Consider the following 15,002-nt stretch of genomic DNA (forward strand, 5'->3'; position numbering starts at 1 on the left):
CCCTGGGGAAATGGGAGTCCAGTCAACTGGAAACAAGAGGGTGAGCTGAGATGCAGAGGCACCCGAGCACTTATCCTGCTTTCTCAGTTGGGTGAAAGAACCAAGGGAGCTCAGTGTTTGCAAACATGTCTCTAAAACAGTGGTTCCCACTGGAATAGCTGGAGAAGCTTAGAAACTATTGATACCTGGACCCCACCCCCAAAAATATTAATTTCACTGATCTGGAGTACAGCTTGGGTATCCAGGTTGTCTTATTTTTCTTTTGTTTTTTAAGTCTTATTTATTTTTGAATAGGGAATATATGCATATAGCATACAATTAGAAATGTACACAAGGACAATACAATACAATAAATGATATATGATGTTGAGCATTTTTCATGTGCATAATTGCCAAATTTATATCTTCTTTCATGAAATATCTGTTCAGATAGTTTGCCCTTTTTTTTCTAATAGAGACAAGGTCTCCCTATGTTGCCCAGGCTGGTCTTATACTCCTGAGATAAAGTGATCCTCCTACTTCTGCCTTCCAAAGTGCTGGGATTAAGACATGAGCCACCATGTCCTTCCTCTTTTCCTCATTTTTTTAGTTGGGTTGCTTGTTTTCCTTTTTTAAAACTTTTTTTATTTCCATATGTTATTGGGGAACAGGTGGTGTTTGGTTACATAAGTAAGTTATTTAGTGGTGATTTGTGAGATTTGGGTACACCCATCACCCAATTCGTAGTCTTTATTCCCCATCCCTTCCCACCCTTTTCCTCTGAGTCCCCAAAGTCCATTGTGTCATTCTTGTGCCTTTGCATCCTCCTAGCTTAGCTCCCACTGATGAGTTAGAACATTCAATGTTCAGTTTTCCATTCCTGAGTTACTTCACTTAGAATAATAGTCTCCAATCTCATCCAGGTTGCTATGAATGCCATTAATTCATTCTGTTTTATGGCTGAGTAGTATTCCATAGTGTATATATACTACAGCTTCTTTATTCTTTCATTGATTGAGGGGCATTTGGGTTGGTTCCACATTTTTGCAATTGCGAATTGTGCTGCTATAAACGTGCGTGTGCAAGTGTCTTTTTCGTATAATGACGTCTTTTCCTAGGGGTAGGTACCCAATAGTGGGGTTGCTGGATCAAACGGTAGTTCTACTTTTAGTTTTTTAAGAAATCTCCATAATGTTTTCCATAGTGGTTTTAGTAGTTTACATTCCCACCAGCACTGTAGAAGTGTTCCTGGTTCACCACATCCATGCCAACATCTATTACTTTTTTATTTTTTATTTTTTGATTATGGCCATTCTCGTGGGAGTAAGACGGTAATCACTGTAGTTTTGATTTGCATTTCCCTGATAGTTAGTGATGTTGAGCATCTTTTCATATGTTTTTCAGTCACTTGTATATCTTCTTTTGAGAATTGTCCATTCATGTCCTTAGCCCACTTTTTGATGGATTGTTTGTTTTCTTCTTGCTAATTTGAGTTTATTGTAGATTCTGGATATTCGTCCTTTGTCAGATGTATAGATTGTGAAGACTTTCTCCCACTCTGTGGGTTGTCTCTTTATTCTGCTATTTATTTTGCTGTGCAAATGCTCTTCAGTTTAATTAAGTCCCAGGTATTTATCTTTGTTTTTATTGCATTTGCTTTTTGGGTTGTTGGCCATGAAATCCTTGCCTAAGCCAATGTCCAGAAGGGTTTTTCTGATGTTATCTTCCAGAGTTTTTAGAGTTTCAGGTCTTAGATTTAAGTCTTTGATTCATCTTGAGTTAATTTTTGTGTAAGGTGAGTGATGAGGATCCAGTTTCATTCTTCTACATGTGACTTGCCAATTATCCTACCACCATTTGTTGAATAGGATGTCTTTCCCCCACTTTATGTTTTTGTTTGTTTTGGCAAAGATGAGTTGACTGTAAGTATTTGGGTTTATTTCCGGGTTCTCTACTCTGTTCCATTGGTCTACATGCCTATTTTTATTTTTTTATGAATAAAAATATGTGGTCTTATGTGGTGACTATGGCCTTATAGTATAGTTTGAAATTAGGTAATGTGATGCCTCCAGATTTGTCCTTTTTGCTTAGTCTTGTTTTGGCTATGTGGGCTCTTTTTTGGTTCCATATGAATTTTAAGATTGCTTTTTCTAGTTCTGTGAAGAATGATAGTAGTATTGTGATGGGAATTGCAGTGACTTTGTTGGCAGTATGGTCATTTTCACAATATTGATTCTACCCATCCATGAGCATGGGATATGCTTCCATTTGTTTGTGTCATCTATGATTTCTTTCAGCAGTGTTTTATAGTTTACCTTGTAAAGTTCTTTCACCTCCTTGGTTAGGTATATTCCTAAGTATTTTATATTTTATTTTGCACCTACTGTAAAAGGAGTTGGGTTCTTGATTTGATTCTCAGCTTGGTTGCTGTTGATCTATAGGAGAGCTGCTGATTTGTGTACATTAATTTTGTATCCAGAAAGTTTGCTGAATTCTTTTATCAGTTCTAGGAGTTTTTTGGATGAGTCTTTAGGGTTTTCTAGGGACACAATCATTGTGGGGAAAAGAAAGAGAGATCAGCCTGTTAGTGTGTCTATATAGAAAGAAGTAGACATAAGAGACTCCATTTTGTTCTGTATTTGAGATGCTGTTAATCTGTGACCCTACCCCCAACCTTGTCCTTGCAAGAGACATGTGCTGTGGTGACTCAAGGTTTAATGGATTTTGGGCTGTGCAGGATGTGTCTTTGTTAAACAAGTGCCTAAAGGCAGCTGGCTGGTTAAAAGTCATCACCATTCTCTTAATTTCAACTACCCAGGGACACGTACACGGCCAAAGGTCGCAGGGACCTCTGCCTAGGAAAGCTAGGTATTGTCCAAGGTTTCTCCCCATGTGATAGGCTGAAACAATGCTGCTAAAGGTTTATGGAGATGTTTGCATATGCATCTCAAGGCACAGCATTTTCCTTTAAACTTATTCATGTCACAGAGATTTTTGTTCATATATCTTACAGCTGATTTCCTCCCTACAATGATCCTATTGTCCTGCCACTCCCTTATCTTTAAGATGGTAAAGATAATTATCAATAAATACTAAGGGAACTCAGAGAACGGTGCTGGCGTGGGTCCCCTGTAAGCTGAGTGCCCAGTCCCCTGGGCCCACTTTTTCTTTCTCTATACTTTGTCTCTGTGTCTCATTTCTTTTCTCAAGTCTCTCGTTCCACCCAACGAGAAACACCCACAGGTGTGGAGGGGCAGGCCACCCCTTCAATCATATCATCAGTGAACAGCAGCAGTCTGACTTCCTCTTTATCGATTCGGATGCATTTATTTATTTCTCTTATCTGATTGCTCTAACTAGGACTTCCAGTACTGTGTTGAAGAGAATTAGTGAGAGTGGGCATCCTTGTCTTACTCCAGTTCTCAGGGGAAATGCTTTCAACTTTTCCCCATATAGTACAATGTTGGCTGTGGGTTTGTCATAGATGTCTTTTATTACATTGAGGTATGTCCCTCATATGCTGATTTTGTTGAGAATTTTAATCATAAAGTGATGCTGGATTTTGTCAAATGCTTTTTCTGCATCTATTGAGATGATCATATGATTTTGGTTTTTAATTCTGTTTATGTGGTGTATCACATTTATTGACTTGCATATGTTAAACCATCCCTGCATCCCTGGTATGAAACCCACTTGATCATGGTGGATTATCTTTCTGATATGTTGTTGGATTCAGTTAGCAAGTATTTTGTTGAGGATTTTTGCATCTATGTTCATCAGGGATATTGGTCTGTAGTTTCCTTCTTTTGTTATGTCCGTTCGTGGTGTTGGTATTAGGGTGGTACTGGCTTTATAGAATAATTTATAGAGAATTCCTTCTTTCTCTATCTTGTGGAATAGTGTCAATAGAATTGGTGCCAATTCTTTGAATGTCTGGTAGAATTCAGCTATGAATCTATCTGGTCCTGAACTTTTCTTATTGGTAATTTTTTTATTACCATTTCAATCTCACTGCTTGTTATTGGTCGGTTCAGGGTGTCTAATTCTTCCTAATTTAAGCTAGGAGGATTGTATCTTTCCAGGAATTTATCCATCTCTTCTAGGTTTTCTAGTTTAGGTGTGTAAAGGTGTTTGTAGTAGCCTTGAATGATCTTTTGTATTTCTGTAGTGTAGTTGTAATATCTCCTGTTTTATTTCTAATTGAACTTATTTGGATATTCTCTCTTCTTGGTTAATCTTTCTAATGGTCTATCAATTTTATTTATCTTCTCAAAGAAACAGCTTTTTCTTTCATTTATCTTTTGTATTCTGTTTTTGTTTCAGTTTCATTTAGTCCTGCTCTGACCTTTCTTCTGCTGGGTTTGCGTTTGGTTTGTTCTTGTTTCTCTAGTTCCTTGAGATATGAACTCAGATTGTCTGTCTGTGCTCTTTCAGACTTTTTGATGCAGGCGTTTAATGCTATGAACTTTACTCTTAGCGCTGCCTTTGCTGTATCTCAGAGATCTTGATAGATTGTGTTACTGTTGTCACTCAGTTTGAAGAAGTTTTTAATTTCCATTGATCTCATTGTTGACCCAGTGATCATTCAGGAGCAGGTTATTTAATTTCCGTGTACTTGCATGGTTTCAAAGGTTCCTTTTATAGTTGATTTTCAATTTTATTCCACTGTAGTCTGAGAGAGTACTTAATATAATTTCAATTTTCTTAAATTTATGGAGGCTTATTGGGTGGCCTATCATATGGTCTGTCTTGGAGAAAGTTCCTTGCACTGATGAATAGAATGTATATTCTGTGGTTGTTAGGTAGAATGTTCTGTAAATATCTGTTAAGTCCATTTGCTCCAGGGTATACCTTAAATTGATTGTTTCTTTGTTACCTTTCTGTCTTGATGACCTGTCTACTGCTGTCAGTGGAGTATTGAAGTCCCCCACTACTATTATGTTGCTGTCTATCTCATTTCTTAGATCTAGCAGGAATTGTTTTATAAATTTGTGATCTCCAGTGTTGGGTGCATATTATGGGATTGTGATATTTTCCTGTTGAACAAGGCATTTTATCATTATTAATGTCTTTGTCTTTTTTAACTGCTGTTGCTTTAAAGTTTGTTTTGTCTGATATAAGAATAGCTACTATTGCTCACTTTTGGTATCAATTTGCATGAATTATCTTTTTCCACCCCTTTACCTTAAGTTTATGTGAGTCCTTATGTGTTAGGTGAGTCTCTTGAAGGCAGCAGATGTTATCCATTCTACAACTCTACATCTTTTAAGTGGAGCATTTAGGCTACTTATATTCAATATTAGTACTGAGATGTGAGACACCACTACATTCATCGTGCTATTTGTTGCCTGTACACCTTGGTTTGTTGTTGTTGCTGTTGTTGTTGTTTTCAATTCTAGTTTTGTTTCATAGGTCCTGTGAGATTTATGCTTCAAGGAGGTTCTGTTTTGATGTGTTTCCAGAATTTGTTTCAAGATTTAGAGCTCCTTTTAGCAGTTCTTATAGTGCTGGCTTGGTAGTGGCAAATTCCTCAGCATTTTTTTATCTGAAAGAGACTGTATCTTTCCTTCATTTATGAAGCTTAGTTTCATTGGATACAAAATTCTTGGCTGATAATTGCTTTGTTTAAGGAGGCTGTAGAAGGGATTGGGGCTGAAGATAGAGTGCCAATCCCTTCTAGATTGTAAGGTTTCTGCTGACAAAACTGTTGTTAATCTGATACGTTTTCCTTTATAGGTTACCTGGTGTTTTTGCCTCACAGTTCTTCAGATTCTTTCCTCTGACTTAACTTTAGATAGCCTGATGGCAATGTGCCTAGGCAATGATCTTTTTGCAATGAATTTCCCAGGTGTTCTTCGAGCTTCTTGTATTTGTATGTCTAGGTCTTTAGTAAGGCTAGTGAAGTTTTTCTCAATTATTCCCCCAAATATATTTTCCAAACTTTTATATTTATCTTCTTCCTCCAGAATGTTGATTATTCTTAGGTTTGGTTTTTAAACAAAATTCCTTACTTCCTAGAGGCTTTGTTCATATTTTCATGTTCTTTTTTCTTTGTCTTTGTTGGGTTGGGTTAATTTAAAGACCTTGTCTTTGAGCTCTGAAGTCTTTCTTCTGCTTGTTCAATTCTATTGCTGAGACTTTCCAGAGCATTTTGCATTCCTATAAGTATGTCCATTGTTTCCTGAAGTTTTGCTTTTTATTTATGGTATCTATTTCACTGACGATTTCTCCCCTCATTTCTTGTATCACTTTTTTGAGTTCCTTAAATTGGGCTTTGCCTCTCTCTGGAGCCTCGTTGATTAGCTTAATAACTGACCTTCTGAATTCTTTTTCAGGTAAATCAGGGATTTCTTCTTGGTTTGGATCCATTGCTGGTGAGCTAGAGTGATTTTTTAGGGGGTGTGAAAGAACCTCATTTTGTCTTATTTCCCGAGTTGGTTTTCTGGTTTCTTCTCATTTGGGTAGGCTCTGTCAGAGAGAAGGTCTAGGGTTCAAGGCTGTTGTTCAGATTCTTTTGTCCCACAGGGTGTTCCCTTAATGTAGTACTCTCCCCCTTTCCCTAGGGATGTGGCTTCCTGAAAGCCAAGCTGTAGTAATTGCTATCTCTCTTCTGGATCTAGCTACCCAGCAGGTCTACGGGTTCTGGGCTGGTACTGGGGGTTGTCTGCACAGAGTCCTGTGATGTGAACCATCTGTGGATTTCTCAGCCATGGATACCAGCACCTGCTCCAGTGAAGGTGGCCGGGGGGTGAAAGGGACTCTGTGGGAGTCCGTAGTTTTGGTTGTTTAATGCAGTCTTTTTGTGCTGGTTGGCCTCCTGCTGGGAGATGGTGCACTCCACTGAGGAGAATCAGGCAGTGGGCAGGGCCCTAGAACTCCCAAGGGTATATACCCTTCTTCTTCAGCTACTAGGGTGGATAGGGAAGGACCATCAGGTGACGGCAGGGCTAGGCATTTCCAAGCTCAGGGTTTCCTTGGGTGGGTCTTGCTGCTGCTGCTGTGGGGTTCATGGGTGTGTTTCCCAGCTTGATGGAATTATATTCCCAGGAGGATTATGACTGACTGTTGTATCATGCAGATTGTCAGGGAAGTGGGGGAAAGCAGCAGTTGCAGGCCTCACCCAACTCTCATGCAACCCAAAAGGCCGGTCTCACTCCCACCATGAGCCCTTAAACAGCACCGAGTCTGTTTCCAGGCAGTGGGTGAGCAGGGCTGAGAACTTGCCCCAGACTAGCAGCTTCCCAGCTATGAAAGGAAGTAGGGCTTTCGTGCTTCCCTGCCTGTGGAGTCTGCACACCAGATCCACATCCTCCCCCGAGTTCTGGTCAGGAGACTTTTTATTTGGTTGGAATTGTTAGGTAGTTCAGCTGGTGGTTTACTTCTCCCTGTGGCCTTTTCCCAGTACCTCTGGCAGCCCTCTCCAAGGACCCCTGTGAGTCAAGGCAGAAATAGCTTCCTAGGGGACCCAGAGAGCCGACAGAGCTTTTCCAGCTGCTTCCTCTACCCCTGTATTTTACTCAGCTCTCTAAATTGACTCAGCTCCTGGTAAGGTCAGAATCTTCTCCCATGATCTAGACCTTCAGACTCCCCAGTGAGGGTGTGTGTTCAGGGGTGGACAATCCCCCTTTCCCAATTCCAGAGTATGGGCACTGACAGTATTTGGGGTGTCTCCTGGGTCTTGCAGGAGCAATCTTCTTCCTTCTGAGGGTGTCTGTGTTCTCTTGGTGTTCCTGGTTTATGGCTGCAGTATTTCTGGAGCAAAAGTTCATGATGTGAGATTCCACATGCTGCTCTGTCCATCCGAGTGGGAGCTGCAACCTATTTATGCCTCCCATTCCCCATGGAATGGTTATTTTCTGGTTATTTTCTTACTGCTGAGTTTTTCTAGCTTCTATCTCAGTCACCCACTTATCCAGGAGGCAACTCACAGAGATCATTTTAAAATAGACAAGAAATAATATATATTTATATATAAAGTGAAAGTGTGGCATGCACTGTTCTGCACTTTGCATTGCTATGTTAACTATATAGCCTGAGTCTACTTGTTTTTTTAAAATGTTTCCCCTATAATTAACATCTTGCATTAGTGAGGTACATGTGCTACAACTGATGTGCCAATATTTACAGGTTATTATTAACTAAAGTCCATAGTTTACATTAGGGTTCACTTTGTGTTATACATTCTGTGGGTTTTGACAAATACACTAATGACATGTATCTACCATTATAGTGTTACACAGAATAGTTTCACTGCCCTAAAAGTTGTCTGTGCTCCACTTATTCTTCTCTCCTTCCTTTCTTCCCCAACTCTAGTGGCAAGCACTGATCTCTTTACTGTCTCCAGAAGTTTGCCTTTTCCAGAATGTCACATAGTTAGAATAGTACACTATGTAGCTTTTTCAGAGAGGTTTCTCTCACTTAGAAATACGCAATTAAAATTCTTCCATGTCTTTTTGTGGCTTGACAGCCTATTTATTTTTATCATTGAGTAATATTCCATTGTATGGGTGTACCAAAATTTATTTAGCCATTCATCTATGAAACATCTTGGTTGCTTCCAAGTTTTGGCAATCTCAACTCATTTGGGTAAATACCATGGAGCATGATTGCTGAATCATATTATGAACAGAATGCTTTGTTTTGTAAGAAATTGCCAGCCTGTCTTCCAAAGTGGCTGTGTATCTCGAGTTTGTTCCTTCTGGTGTGTTCGTGGTCTCACTGACTTCAAGAATGAAGTTGTGGACCCTTGTGGTGAGTGTTACAGCTCTTAAAGATGTCATGGACCCAAAGAGTGAGCAGCAGCAAGATTTATTGTGAAGAGCGAAAGAACAAAGCTTCCACAGTGTGGAAAGGGACCTGAGCAGGTTGCCACTTCTGGCTAGGGTGGTCAGCTTTTATTCCCTTATTTGTCCCCACCCATGTCCTGCTGATTGGTCCATTTTACAGTGTGCTGATTGGTCCATTTTACAGGGTGCTGATTGGTCCATTTTACAGAGTACTGATTGGTCCATTTTACAAACCTCTAGCTAGCTACAGAGCTCTGATTGGTGTGTTTTTTACAGAGCATAGGATTGGTGCATTTTACAAACCTCTAGCTAGCTACAGAGTGCTGATTGGTGCGTTTTACAATCCTAACTACAGAATGCTGATTGGTGCATTTTACAGTCCTTTTGTAAGACAGAAAAGTTCTCCAAGTCCCCACCTGACCCAGAAGTCAAGCTGGCTTCACCTCTCAGCTGCACCATTTTGCATTCCCACCAGTGATGAAGGAGAGTTCCTGTTGCTCCACATCTTTGTCAGCATTTAGTGTTGTCAGTGTTTTGGATCTTAGCCATTCTAATAGGTACGTAGTGGTGTTTCATTGTTGTTTTAATTTAAAAATCCCTAATGACATATGATATTGAGCATCTTTTTATATGCTTATTTACCATCTGCATATCTTATTTGGTGAGATGTTTGTTCAGATATTTTGCTCATTTTTTAGTTGGGTTGTTTTTCTTACTGCTGAGTTTTAAGAGGTATTTGTATATTTTGGATATAAGCCCTTTGAGAGACACATGTTTTGTAAATATTTTCTTCTAGTCTGTGACTTATCATTTCCTTCTTAGAATAGTATCTTTCCCCTGAACAGAAGTTTTTAATTTTACTTTTATCCAACTTATCAATGTCTTTATTTCATGAATCATGTATTTGGTGTTGCATTTAAAAGTCATCACCAAATCCAAGGTCACCTAGATTTTTTCCTATGTTATCTCCTAGGAGTTTTACAGTTTTTTATTTAGAACTATGGTTTATTTTGAGTTAATATTTGTGAAAGGCATAAGATGTATAGGAATTTTCTGAATGGTTTAGACTCTATATGAGCCTAGATTTTTTGCGTGGGTATGTCCAAGTTTTTCAGCCCTGCTTATTGAAAAGATATCTCTTCTTGATTAAACTGCATTTGCTTCTTTGCCAAGAGTTTAGTGATTATATATTCACCTAGAATCCTGGGTATCTGGGAATTTTAACCTCCTACCCCCAGGTGATCCTAACATGCAGCCAGCTTTGGGAACCAGTGCTTAGAGGAAAGTGCATGGATGCTTATAGAAGCTCTTCTGGCAAGATAATAGAAGCCCAGCAGGCAGCAGCTTAGCAAGAATACACCTGCTTTCTCCATTCTGGAAGGTCCTACACGCAGGAAAATTGTCATCAGCAATTGCATGTTCCGTTAGAATCCCAGCTCCAAGAAAGCCACCCCAAGACATATTGCTGCTGCTTCTACAGGAATTGCTTCCCTACCTTTAAGTGGAAGATGCCTAACTAAAGAAAGAGGGAATTTATAGCAGGTAAGTGTACCTGTAGCCTCCTCCTTCCAATCCCTAAATCATCTGAGGTGCTGCAGAGGGATGATTGTGGCCAGGTGTTCTGGCATGAGCTATGCAAGGCTGAGACCTGGAGCCAGAAGAGCAGAAGATGAGGCCAAAATAAGGATGGCAGAAGGAAAGGATTCATACTCTCTCATTTTGGAAAAAGTCCCCATGGCTGATTCTGGCTAAGAGTTTCCCAGAGCACCATTTCACATGGACAAGATATAGGAGCAAGGCCATGGCAGGTCGAAGAAATCTGGGCTTGAATATTGTGGCTTACGAAGACAGAAGCAGGAAGAATAGGGCTGGGAAAAACAAGTCCACGTTGGTTCTGGTAGCAGAGTTGAGGTCTGCAACTGGAGGCCTGGCACAGTCCCTGGGTCACCGAGATGGGAATGAGATCACACAACAGGGAGAGAGCCATGGCCAGGAACCAGGTAGGAACCTGGGCCAGAACATGAGCTGGGTGGGAAGAAATAAAAATGGTCTGTCCCTGGCACCTGCATGCCACCAACTCTCAAAAGGCGTTGTGGACATAATGAGTAAACAAATGAAGGAGTGCTGCAGATTCAAACCCTTTAAATCACCATTTCTGTGGTCAGTATAATAATTTTTTTATGGATTTCACATTCTGTGCTAGGTGGTCACCTTATTAGGTAAATATTGTTCCCATGTGTTATAGATTGAATGGTGCCCCTCAAAAAGATACATAGCAGTCCTCATCCCCAGTACCTCCAAGGGTGACCTTATTCAGAAATAGGGCCTTTGCAGAGATAACTCAGTTAAAATGAGGTTATTAGAGCAGACCCTCATCCTGCATGGCTGGTGTCCTTATAAAAAGTGGAAATTTGGACACAGAGGCAGGGACACAGCAGGAAGATGATGTGAAAATTCGCAGAGAGAAGACGATCATGTAACTAGAGTGACACAGCTCAAGCCACAGAACACCACAGATGGCCACCAGCCCCGGAAGCAGGAAGAGGCAGGAAGGAGCTTCCCCAGATGCTCCAGAGGAGATGCAGCCCTGCTGTCACCTTGCTTTCATACTCCCAGCCTCCAGAACTGTGAGTGAATAAATAGTTGTTTTGTTGAGCCACCCAATTTTTGGTACTCTCTTATAGCAGCCCTAGGAAGCAAATATACGTGTCAAGGTGAAGCCATCAAGGTGCCATGCTATTATGTAAACGGCCCAGGTTCCTACAGGTGGGAAATGAGTCCATTGCTATTTGGACCATGCTCTTATTTCTCCAAATCTTTGTTTCAGTCTACTATGCAGCCATGTTGAAAATCTTAAGAAAAAAAAAATTATTCTAGGAAAGAAGTGGCTTGCCTTTGTAAATTCCGTGAGATAGCCAAAACACTGTGAGTGCCCAACGTGTGAGTAGGGAAAGTCTGCCTCCAAACACACGTCTACACTGGGGAAACCTGAAAATCCAAATCATGGGAGAAGGATTTAACCTTACCTAGAGCTGAAACAAATTTACACAGCCAAGAGAAATATAAAAGTAGAAGCAGTAGAAAGAGCCCTGTAGGCACTGCCACTCCCCAGAGAAGCCCAAGGGAGCCATTTCTGGCTTTATCTCATAGGAGTCCTTGGGGTAGTCAGCCAGTGGAATTGAAGAAGGGCCACAGGAAGAAGGAGAGTTCTAGCTGAACTTTGTAATAATTTTGACTGAGCATGAATTTTTTCCTGGGTAGAATCTAGGAGGGAGCAATAAACAGAAACTGCAGATATGAGCACAGAAGCCATGGCAGACAGGGAGCAGTGAGGCCTGAAAGCCCTGCTTGCTTTCTCAGTGGAGAGGCTTGTAGCCTGAAGCAAAATCTCAGCCCTGTGCACCAGAGGTCTGGATATAAATTCAGCTCTGTTGCTATTGAGGGGGCATGGTGGAAGTGAGACTGACCCTGCTGGCTGCATGGGAGCTAGGTGAGGCCTGTCATTGCCAGGTTTCCCCCGCTTCCCTGGAAACCTGTTTGAAGAAGCAAAGGCAGCCATAAACCCCCTTGGGACATCACTTGATTAGCCTGAGAACCAATCCCCCATCTCCCACAGTGACTGCAGCAAGCCCTGCCCAAGGAGGGTCTGAGCTCAGACCCATCTAACACTGCCTCCACCTGACGGTATTTCTCTACCTGACCTGGTAGCTGAAGACAAAAGACATGGGAGTTCTATGGCCCTGCCCATCACCTGAGAAACCCAAATACTTATCCAGGAGACTGTAGGGCAAGCTTATAGCCCCACTATACTATAGCAGCTGATGCTGTTTTGAAAGTGCCACCTCCTGGTGGGAGGCCAACCAACTCAAGCCACTACAGGAACTCATGAAAGAACAACCCTGCTCCAAGGGAGGAGAAAACAACAGCTAATTTCACTGCCTATAATATCCTGGCTAATCAGAGATATAGAGTCTGTCCACATGACAACTTCACTGCTAGCATAAGCAGCATTCAAGAAAACCAGTGCACTAAATAAACCTACAACCAAGGATTCTCGGAGTCCACTTCACTCCCCTGGTATCCACAGCTGAGAGACCTGAAGACAGATCATATCACAGGACTATTTGCAGACACTACCCAGTATCAGCCCAAAGCCCGGCGGCTCTTCTGGGGGACAAGGCTCAGAAGAGCAGTAGCAATCACTGTAGTCTGGCTCTCAGGAAGCCCCATCCATAGGGGAAGGGGGAAAGCACCATATCAAGGGAGCACTCCTTGTGATGAAAGAATCTGAATTGCAGCCCTTGATTCCCAGATCTTCCCTCTGACATAGCCTACCCAAATAACAAGGAAACAGAAAAGCAATTCTAGTAATACAACAAAACAAGGTTCTTTAACACCCCCAAAATATCACATGAGTTCACCAGCAATGGGTCCAAACCAAGAAAAAATATCTGAATTGCCAGGAAAAGAATTCAGAAGGTTGATTATCAAGCTACTCAAGGAGGTACTAGAGAAAGGTGAAAACCAACCTAAAAAATTAAAAACATAATGCAGGATATGCACAAAAACATCTCCAGAGAAATAGATATCATAAATAAAAAGCAATAAAACCTTCTGGAAAAGAAAGACACACTTAGGGAAATGCAAAATATAATTGAACAAGTAGAAGAAAGAACTTTACAGCTAAACGTTTTAGAATTATCCCAACCCAACAAAGACAGAGAAAAAAAAGAATTTTAAAAAATGCAGACCTCCAAAAACTTTGGGATTGTGTTAAATGACCAAACCTGACAATAATTTCTGTTTCTGTGGAATAAGAGAAATCTAAACATTTGGAAAACTTATTTGACAGAATTGTCAAGAAAACCCTGACTTTGTGAGTGATCTGGACATCTGAACACAAGAAGCTCAAATAACACCTGGGAAATTCATCACAAAAATATCATGACCTAGGCACATAGTCATCAGGTTGTCTAAAGTGAAGAAAAAGGAAAGAATCTGAAGTGCTGTGAGGCAAAAGCATTAGATAACCCATAAAGGAAAATCTGTCAGATTAACAGCAGATTTGTCAGCAGAAACCCTACAAGCTAGAAAGGATTGGGGCCCTATCTTTTGCCCTCTTAAACAAAACAATTATCGGCCAAGAATTTTGTAGCCTGTGAAACTAAGCTTCATAAATGAAGGAAAAATAAAGCTTTTCTTAGACAAACAAATGCTGAGAGAATTTGCTACTACCAAGCCAGCACTACAAGAACTGCTAGAAGGAGTTTGAAATCTTGAGACAAAACCTCAGAATACATCAAAACAGAACCTCCTTGAAGCATAAATCTCACAGGACCTATAAAACAATAATACAATTTTAAAAAACAGGTATTCAGGAAACAACTGGCATGATGAATAGAATAGTGGCTCACATCTCAAAACTAATGTTGACTGTAAATAGCCTAAATCCTTCACCTCCACTTAAAAGATGTAGAATTGCAGAATGGATAAGAATTCACCAACCAAGTATCTGCTATCTTCAAGAGACTCGCCTAACACATAGGGACCCACATAAACTTAAGGTAAAGGGGTGCAAAAAGAAAGGACACCAAAAATGAGCAAAAGTAGCTATTTTTATATCAGACAAAACAGAATTTAAAGGAACAACAGTTAAAAAAAATGAAGAGGGACATTACATAATGATAAAAAGATGAGATGAGTTCAACAGGAAAATATCACAATCCTCTATATGCACCTAACACTGGAGTTCCTAAGTTTATAGAAACAATTACTACTATTGTAAGAAATGAAATAGATGCCATAACAATAATAGTGGGGAACTTTAATACTCCACTGACAGCACTAGACAAGCCATCAAGACAGAAGCTCAACAAACAAACAATGGACTTAAACTATACCCTAGAACAAATGGACTCAACAGATATTTATAGAACATGCTACTAAACAATTGCAGAATGCACATCCTATTCATCAGCACATAGAACATTTTCCAAGATAGACCATATGATAGGCCACAAAATGAGTCTCAATAAATTCAAGAAAATCAAAATTATATCAAGTGGAATAAAATTGGAAATCAACTCCAACCCTCAAAGCCATGGGAAATTAACTAATACGTGGAAATTAACTAATCTGCTCTGAATGATCTTTGGGTCAACAATGACATCAAAATAGAAGTTAAAGAAGTATTATCACAATGATAATAGTGACACAACTTACTAAAACCTCTGGGAT

Source organism: Macaca mulatta, chromosome 8, assembly GCF_049350105.2.
Source record: "Macaca mulatta isolate MMU2019108-1 chromosome 8, T2T-MMU8v2.0, whole genome shotgun sequence".
Lineage (NCBI taxonomy): Eukaryota > Metazoa > Chordata > Mammalia > Primates > Cercopithecidae > Macaca > Macaca mulatta.